The sequence below is a fragment of the Pan paniscus genome, chromosome Y (assembly GCF_029289425.2).
Source record: "Pan paniscus chromosome Y, NHGRI_mPanPan1-v2.0_pri, whole genome shotgun sequence".
Classification (NCBI taxonomy): domain Eukaryota; kingdom Metazoa; phylum Chordata; class Mammalia; order Primates; family Hominidae; genus Pan; species Pan paniscus.
In genome coordinates, this window is record NC_073273.2 from 17,038,929 (window position 1) to 17,049,187 (window position 10,259).

Consider the following 10,259-nt stretch of genomic DNA (forward strand, 5'->3'; position numbering starts at 1 on the left):
GCTTTAAGCATGTGTGGCTAACCAAAAACACCAGGCATCTTGCAGTACATGTAAAATTTTATTGTGAAAATTTTAAGGTAGATATTACATCTAAACACTTTTCAAATAGCATCAACAAGTATGAAATTACTTTGAAAACAATTCCTTTTCCTTTGAATACCTCAAAAAATTCATGGAGGAAGTCAGTATCTACCTCTCTCCACAAAACCAACATGTTTCTGTCAGTAATATGCAGGTAACGATGCAGAAATAACATTTCAATTTTTGATTTGCAAACAAGGTTTGGTATGCAATAACTATTATTTTGAATGCTTGCTTTAATATCTGCTCGAGTCTCCTTTTTCAGATCGACTCTCCCCACCATCTACTATAGATGCCACATAACTTGAGCTACCATATGCTTCACGAGGATCAGGGAGCACCCTACCCAGAGAAGGCGGATTCCTTTGGTCTTTTCTGCAAACATGCTCACGATCACAATAATGAAAATCACCACAGCTCCTTGAGTAACTCTCCCAACTTCTGCCGTATCTATCTCGTGTATTACTATATGCATGGCAGGTGCTTCCACCATAAGACATCCGAGGCCCTCGTGCGGATGGTGCATCATAAGAGGTCCCTGCAGGGTTGATAAAATAATATGTGGGACTACATTTAAATATTTTTACTGCTATCATTAAAGCATGAATTAGTTAAAGTACTATTTGGAAATATCTGCTTTCCTCCGCCTTTGTTGACAGGATATTAATCAAGTCTTCAATAGTCAGAAGGTTTTATTTAAGAGAAGTGTAAGAGTAGTATTTTGCAGCTTAACAAACTTAATTCTAAAGTAAATGCTCAGTCACATTTTCTTAACGTTAACTGAAGTTCTCACCTTCATATCATTCCCTAGGCTTTATACTGATAATGAGTACCAGATAAGCACTGTTTATTTTATTATTTGTGCACAATGATGAAAATGAATAAATATGTTTCTGGGATGATCAAAAAAAAAAGAATACTCAATATTTAAACATGTTGCATATGTCCTTTACAATTTTCCTTAGAATTTCATTAAAATAACAATCCGGTCTATTAAATAAAATTCTGTAATTTACAAATCCATCCTGGACCCTTACCGTATCCCTGAAATGCATCTCTATAAGAACTTCCACGTAGATGTTCAGAATGATCTCTACCAAGGGCCTCACCGTAGCCATCGTGATAACTAAATTGAAAAAAAAAAGTCTTTTCAATTTCCGAATGAACAATTTAAGAAATCCATTTGATAAATCCAGATAACATGACAGTACCTATATCCTCTAGAGGAATGTTCATCCCAACTAGAATGACCATAATCACGGTATGCATAGTCTCTAGGTGGTGGAGTATAATCCCTGGTTTCTCGGGAACTTGGACTATTTCTGCGTGCACAAGTTTAAGCAAGGAATGTTAAATTGTCAACTTGCAGTATCCAAAATAGAACTACATTACAACTTAAACACAGTTAAATTGCCAACCATCTAAATAAAATACCCACAGATCCCAAATGCCCAAAATGCCCAAATGCCCAAAAAGCACATGAAACAGATACTGATAATCAATGATGCAGGAAATGCATTTCAAATAAAAAAGGAGCTTCCACACTTCACACACACACACTGGAAGGGCAATAAATTTTCAAAAGCAGGAAATAACAAGTGTTTGAGAGGATGTAGATAAAATGGTGCCCTGACACAATGTTATTTGGAATGAACAATATAAGAAATCTATTTGATAAATCCAGAAAAAGTTACAGTATCTATATCCTCTAGAGGAATGTTCATCCTGCATAGAATGACCATAGTCTCAGTATGCCTAGCCTCTAGATGGTGGAGCATAATCCCTAGTTTCTCGGGAACTTGGATGATTTCTCTGTGCATAAGTTTAAGCAACAAATTTTAACTTTTCATCTTCTAGTATCGAATACATGACTAACTTACAACTTTAAATTAAAAGGCCAAACATCTAAATAGATATTTCTCCAAATAAAATAGGCAAATGGCCAAAAAGCACAAGGGACAGATACTCATATTCAGTGATTCAGAAAATGCATTTCTTTTTGTTTTATTATACTTTAAGTTCTAGGATACATGTGCATGATGAGTTAATGGGTGCAGAAAATGCATTACAAATCCAAAATGAGATATCATATTTCACACACACAGATGAATGGCAATAAATTTTCAAAAGCAAGAAATAACAAGTGTTTGAGAGGATGTAGATAAATTGGAGCCCTGATACAATGTTAGTTGGAATGAACAATTTAAGAAATCTATTTGACAAATCCAGAAAAGGTACAGTACCTATATAGTCTAGAATAACTTTCATGCCGACGAGAATGACCACAATCACGGTAAGCATGGCCTCTAGATGGTGGAGCATAATCCCTAGTTTCTCAGGAACTTCGATGATTTCTGTATGCATAAGTTTAAGCAACAAATTTTAAATTTTCTACTTCTAGTATCTGAAATATGACTAACTTACAACTTAAACAAAATTAAAAGGTCAAACATCTAAACAGATATTTCTCCAAATAAAATGGGCAAATGCCCAAGATGCACATGGGACAGATACTCATATTCAGTGATTCAGAAAATGCATTTATTTTTTTTTTATTATACTTTAAATTCTAGGGTACATGTGCATGATGAGTTAATGGGTGCAGAAAAAGCATTTCAAATCCAAAATGAGATATCATATTTCACACACACAGATGAATGGCAATAAATTTTCAAAAGCAGGAAATAACAAGTGTTTGAGAGGATGTAGGTAAATTGGAGCCCTGATACAATGTTAGTTGGAACGAACAATTTGAGAAATCTATTTGACAAATCCAGAAAAAGGTACAGTACCTATATCCTCTGGAATCAGTTTCATGCCGACGAGAATGACCACAATCACGGTATGCATGGCCTCTAGATGGTGGAGCATAATCCCTACTTTCTCGGGAACTTCGATGATTTCTGTATGCATAAGTTTAAGCAACAAATTTTAAATTTTTAACTTCTAGTATCCGATATATGACTAACTTACAACTTAAACAAAATTAAAAGGCCAAACATCTAAATAGATATTTCTCCAAATAAAATGGGCAAATGCCCAAGATGCACATGGGACAGATACACATATTCAGTGATTCAGAAAATGCATTTCTTTTTTTTTATTATACTTTAAGTTCTAGGGTACATGTGCATGATGAGTTACTGTGTGCAGAAAATGCATTTCAAATCCAGAATGGGATATCATATTTCACACACACACACTGGAAGGGCAATAAATTTTCCAAAGCAGGAAATAACAAGTGTTTGAGAGGATGTAGATAAATTGGAGCCCTGATAGAACGTTAGTTGGAATGAACAATTTAAGAAATCTATTTGACAACTCCAGAAAAAGTTACAGTACCTATATCCTCTAGAGGAATGTTCATCCCGATTAGAATGACCATTATCACGGTATGCATAGCCTCTAGATGGTGGAGCATAATCCCTCGTTTCTTGGCAACTTGGATGATTTCTGTGTGCATAAATTTAAGCAACAAATTTTAAATTTTCAACTTCTAGTATCCAATACATGACTAACTTACAACTTAAACAAGGGTTTCTGTTTCTCGAAGCAGCTGGTGGTCTCTGCCTACCACCACTTTGAAAAGATGGTTTCTTGGCTTGTTCTACTTTTATTGCTTTTCCATGCAAAGACTAGAGGTATTAAGGGTACTATCAATAACACTGGCACATTTATTGTAAGCGCATTTTACAAACATTTTTACATCAACTGTAGTTCAATTCGAGGTATTTTCTCTCAAAAGGAACTATTTTTCCCTCCTAAAATGAACACATCTTTCGCAGTGCCACATTTGAGATAGTTACTGAGCACATGCCTTCCATTAAGGGATCAAACACAAATTCTATTTTTCAAATTCCTTGAAAACTCCTCCATTATTTAAAAAAAAAACTCAAACATAGGAAAAAAGATTGACCCATCACACATTCTATGGAAGAATGTGGCACATCTCTTTTTTACAATATATAATCCACTTCATCTTTGTATTCACATCACTGATTTGAAAGTTGCAGTGTCCCAACAAAACTTGTGTCATTTAAAAAAAAATGAGCTTACTTTTTCAGACAGATTAGTCGCATTACTCATTATGGGTTGTTTCTTGTTGGATTTGCTAACACTTACATAAAATGTCCCCATATGATTTACAATTCTATATTGACTCTAAAAATGTTTCTGTAAATGTGATCCTTGTTTGATCTCATTAAGTTTTCTTGCCTTACTCATTTCTTATATTGCCTTAGACGTGCCCTTAAAAAACGAATCTTAATGTAGTACTTCAGGTAATTTCTCAGAAATGCTTAACTATCCTAATTAATTTCATGATAACGTTTTTCACTGTAATCTTTTCTGCAGGCCACAGCAATTTTTGAAAACAGTTCTTATGTATATGTTTATGTATATGTTTTAACCACACACGGGGTGGTTCCCTCCTGTAATCCCCTTGGGAGGCCAAGGCTCTTGGATTGCCAGATGTCAGAAGTTCAAATCCAGCCTGGTCAACATGGTGAAACCTCATCTCTACTAAATATTCAAAAATTATCTGTGTGTTGGCAGGTTCCTGTAATCCTAGCTATTTGGGAGGCTGAGGCAGGAGAATCTGTTGAACCCGAGAGGTGGAGGTTGCAGTGAGCCAAGATCACGTGACTGCACTATAGCCTGGGTCACAAGAACAAAACTTTGTCTCCACCACCTCAGCCCCCCCAAAAAAGCATCAAATTTACATAAACATAATTATCTTGAAAGCCAGCATAATTTTAATTTAATTGTAGACATCAGTTTCAGACATTGTTTATTTTGGAGAAGTGATTACAGAAATCTGACAAATCAAGGCCTGATGAGAATATTTATATTAACCACACTCCAGAAGCCCAAAGCTGAAAAGCTAAGGTGTTTCTGATATAATAGCCCAAATTCTGCATTTCCTCTCTATTGGACAGTGTAATATTGCACATATGAAAAACAAAGGTAGTGTTAAATAAAAACTGGTGGAATTAAGAAGAGGAGTCATTGCTTAGTGAATTAAAACAACACACAAATTGAGAAGAAAAGACAGTGATAGAAAATACCTTGTCTGTTGATTTAATTCACAATAATTTTCATTTTTGTCTATTAGCATTAAATAGTACCATTAACATAATATCATTTTGTATATTGTCTTCTAACATGTAAGTGGTTTTTATTTTGTATATTTGGAAACCTCATCAAAGATTCTTTATACATTTTATTTTTTCCCAAATTTGCTACCTAATAGCTACCTAGTGCTAGTTGCCTGAATACCTCTCACTAAGTAGTTTGTCTTTTCCTATTAATTTTAATATGAACTTGGTATGTATTTTATTGGCATCTTTACTAAATCTACAGGTGTTGAAGTTGTTCAGATTTCAGTCATGGATCCTCTTGGGTTTTCTCAAGGCTAAAACACCCTTTCTATGCTGACCATTAAGAAATTCCCAACTTCAGGCCAGATCTTTGTTCTGCCTTCAGACTTGGCATATCCAACTGCATGCCTTACATCTCCACATACCAAAACCAGACCTTCATTTCATCCCAAAAACGTGTTTCCTCGTACAGTATTCCACTATTTCAGAAATTCACAGCACCAAATACCCTGTATTTCAAGCTAGAAATGTAGAGGATGATCCTTGAGGCAGCCTTTTCTCAATGACTCTTCATCATTTACATCCAGCTCTTCACAGGTTGTGTGTCCTCTCTGAGAATTACAGTCTTAGTAAATAAAGAGTGGCCACTAAGTAACCTTCAATCATCCAGTTTTGTTTTGTTTTTTTTCAATTCACACCAGTTTCTCTACAGAATAGCTGGAGCTCTGCAATGTCAATGTTGGAGTAAGTACCATTCTCTGCCAGTATTACCATTTTATTTATGATGAGATAAATGATCCTTAAAAATGCCCACACAAATCTATACTAAGCAACACAATTAAATGATGTCTTTGTTTTACAGAAAAGTACAAGGCAAATAGAATCAATTGTTATTATATGATCTTTATAACTATACACACAGGTACTAGATATTTTAGACCCCACTTCATACATCTGAAATTTGGCTCTCAAAATCATTAACTTCTCTTACAGTCTAACTTCAGATTGCAAAACTACCTCTTTCCACAATATTGTGCTATCTCCCTTTAAGGACCAGCCGGGGAATCATTAAGAATAAAAAATATAATTTTCTTCAACATCTCCTAGCTGAGCCAAAATCTAAATTTTCTGTGGAGATGTTGCTATGCACAATTTTGCCAAAACTTTTACAACTTTAACCACAGCCATGCTTCAGTGGCCTACCTGTTCATCCAATACCTGCACGCATGCTTTAACATACAAAAATTTGAAAGTTAATACGAGTATTAATTCTTATCATTATAGACAATGACATCTGAAGACGCTTTCCAATCTTCCTTGTGTATATGATATTCAAAATGTCAGTACAGTCTCCAAAATGTCAATGTAATCTTAGTAGCAGTGGATCATTACAGAAGATAATTTGGCCACAGTGGTCAAATATTTTTGTTAAATACTGCTATTTTATAGCCATACATAGCATTAACTGACCCATGTTGTATAGCTAGAAAAATTATCCTAAATTAAATGTTCAGAAATAGGTTTCACATATTTTGCTAAATTGCAAACTAACAGGTTAATTACTACCATGAAGTGCTAGACAGTTGTAGTACTTACCAAGAATGAAAAAGAAGATAGGGTGATATGAATTGAGAAGGCTGCAGTTAGGAAAAGATAAGATATTTATTCCTGACACCTGGCTCGATATTCTTTGTGTGTGGCTTATTTTTGGGGTTTTTTTTTATTTTTGTTGTTCTGTTTTTGGTTTTTGTTGTTCTTGTTTTACTTTCTCTTATGTGTCAGATCAGAGTTTCACAAACATCCTCAAATAATTACATGGGTCATAAATAAAATATATACCCAGAAATTTGTAGCTATTTTCCTTCGAAATCCTGGTTCAGTCACCTGGAATGAGACCTGGAGAACCAGTAATTCTCACGAGTATGCTAAGTGATTATTACCAAAATGACAATTGTAAAATATTTAGAAAACCGTACAGGAACTAGGTAATCAACATTTAATAATTGGTTCTTACTGTACGGGTAAAGGATTTTGTTGAAATGACTATTTAAATGCAAGTTTTATTAAAAAGATAGAAGTGAGCACTTCAGTGCTTTCTAATTAGTATCTTTAAAACATGTTTTGCTAAAGTGGCAAAATAATTTTTTCATTTGAAGTTAGCATTTTAGCCTCAAATGACTTCTGAGTTAGCTTTTTGAAAGTCTTCAGATGATAAATTCTAAAAACTATCTTGGTTGTTTATAAAACTCCAGAACATCACTAAAACATATATAAATAAGAACACCAGTATCCAAAATAATCAAAATAACTCATACAAATGTACAAGAAAAAATACACACAATCTAGCCCAGTAGAAGAAAGAAGTACAGGTAAATAATTAGATCCTTTTTAGAAAAGAGGAAAGTCAAATGACCAACGAATAATGGCTAGATGCTTGAGCTTATTAGTAATCCAGGGATATAAATCAAAACCACATTAGGTTCCCACTTTCATTCATTAGTTTGTCAACTATTAAAATAATAAGTACCGAGTGTAGTCAAGAATGTAAGGAATCATAGTTTTTTTCCCATCAATCCACAGGACTATCTAATGATATTTAGTAAAATTAGGGTGACTAAAATCTTTATTGTTCCAATGGAAACTTTTTTAGGATAAAAGAGTACTAACATATACAAAATCATGTATTATTTAACATATTATTTCCTTATAGGCAAATTGTTTTTACTGTATGAATGGATCTATAAAATAGTTATCTTCCAACTATTTTTGAAAATGAAATCCCTTCAAAAATTTAAAACCACAATTATATATCTTGAAGCAAAAGAGAAAAATAACTTCTTTAAATTTATTATTTAAATATTAGAAATAGTAGGCAGAATAACGATTCTGGAACATATTTATATGAATTAATCTGTTTCTTAACAATAATTATACATAGTTCTTTTCTGGAAAATGCATTTCTTTTAATTTTATATTGATTTTTAAATAAAGCTACTTGCAAGTTTTTCCAAAGTTGCTTCTTCTTGTCAGCAATAAAAGTTATCACCAATATGTAGCTTTTTCACTGAACATTAAAAATCATTTATCACACATTGTTCGATGTTTTATTTCTGGCATGATAGAATTTCAACAGCTTTATCTTGTTTGCAGTGATTGATTAAAAATTCAAACCGTTTTTTAATTTAATTTTCTATTTGAAACATCTAAATGGCATTATTCAATTCTTTTGGAATTTCTTCTGTAGCTAATGGAACTAACATACTAACAATTACTGATGCATATTTCTTAAGTGTGGAAAAATTAGAATTAAAATGTACACAATTGATTTTTAAAAATAGTAATATAATATAAATAAAAAGCCAGGCATCTCAGAATTATATGCTTAATTTTTTCGAATTCACACACTAAACCTGTGAAAATGTCATCTTCAGGCTTAGTTTTCTTAATGTAACTAAGTATTACCTTCTGAAATAGCAGCTGCTTTTTCCCCTTAGCCCACTGTATTCTGGATTTCAGGATATCAATTTTAGCCTGTGGTCCCAACATGGACTACAAGGCTTCATGATTACACCATGTGTTTATTGGCACTTTTCAACACATAATTTGATTGAAAGGGAAACTGAGTAGTTTTTAATTAAATACCTAGTTGCATTTTTAGGCCATTGCTGCTGAAACAGATTTTTTTTAAATAGTCATTAGCAAACAGCCCATAAATAGGTAGTTGTAAGTATATAAGAGATGACAAAACCACTGTGGCCAGATGAATCAACTACTCTCTGTGTGCTAAGCTTCTATTTCCAGCACATAATTTACATATATCTAGCCTATTATTTCCTTCATTTTCCCCAGACCTACCATATGATGACCTGGGAGTGTCATGTAAGTGGACCACGTAGGAAAAAAAAAAAAAAAAAAAACTATGTCAGATACTTCTGCCATCACCAGGCAAGACTGGAAGAAACTACTCATCCCCAGCCACTACTGACCCACTGCATATTTATTATCACTCACTCTGCAGCATGCTGCCCTTGAAAAAGTAGCAGTATCTGTGTATTGTGTGAACTGTGTCAGGAAAATAAAGTTGATTTTCAGATTTATCTCCCTACTAAAGTCATCATTCTGTTAACATTTTATTTTTCTCACATACTGATAGAGGCCTGACAATAGCCGTAATTATTGAACAAAATGAACATTTAACACATGCTTGCTGGTTCTAATCAATGTAACATAATAATACTTCATTAACAATGAAAAATCTAAGAAAAATCTAAGATATATGCTAAGCTGATTAGCATGGATCAACAACAGTAATAAAGTGGTAGTCCAGGGAGCTAATGAGAATGTTTCATCCCCTCAAAGTTAAAAGTGTACACACACTGCAGTCCAGCCATTCTTCTAGTATATTCATTAGAAACTCTCACACATGTGTACCCGGAGGCATAGGGAAGGTTTTTCATTGTAGCATTTCAATAAACACATCATGGAATATGAGAATTCAGTAGACTGATAACTATGCCATCAATAATGGCAACTCTCAACAACAATGTTAACAGAATAAAATATGTGAAATAATACCTTATTCACACAAACATTAAAAAGTTATAAAATACCAGTATTATTTATAAATAAATATTTTAATAGATTTAAAAAATATGAAGGTAATACCAAGTTCATGATAATGGTACCTCAGGAAATGGAAGACAGGAAATGAACCTGAGGGCCTATATTCCAATTATAAGCAGAGGTAATGTAAATAGAACATGGAATATCTTAAAAATAACAGCTGTTATTTTTAAGTAGGTTAAATTGGTATTGTTATATTATTTTGTATTTGTATTTTTTTTAAATTTTACTCAAAAACAAAATAACTTTATAATGAACAATATACTGTTTACATTGGAATCACCTTGTTAAGTAATTGCTTTAAAATTCCCCTGTCCCCATTGCCACTCCCAAGGAATTAAGAAAATTAAAAATTAGAGCATGTGGTATTTTTCAAAGAAAAACATTTTACAAGTATGAAATAAAATATATTACCAGCACATCACATTTTTTGACTCATTATCCATGTAAAATCAT

At 33.2% G+C, this 10,259-nt stretch overlaps 1 pseudogene; it reads right to left on the minus strand.

Moving 5' to 3' along the window:
* Positions 1–317: 317 nt before the first annotated feature.
* LOC134729854 (RNA-binding motif protein, Y chromosome, family 1 member F/J-like) lies at positions 318–4,160 on the minus strand (annotated as a pseudogene).
* Positions 4,161–10,259: the final 6,099 nt, after the last annotated feature.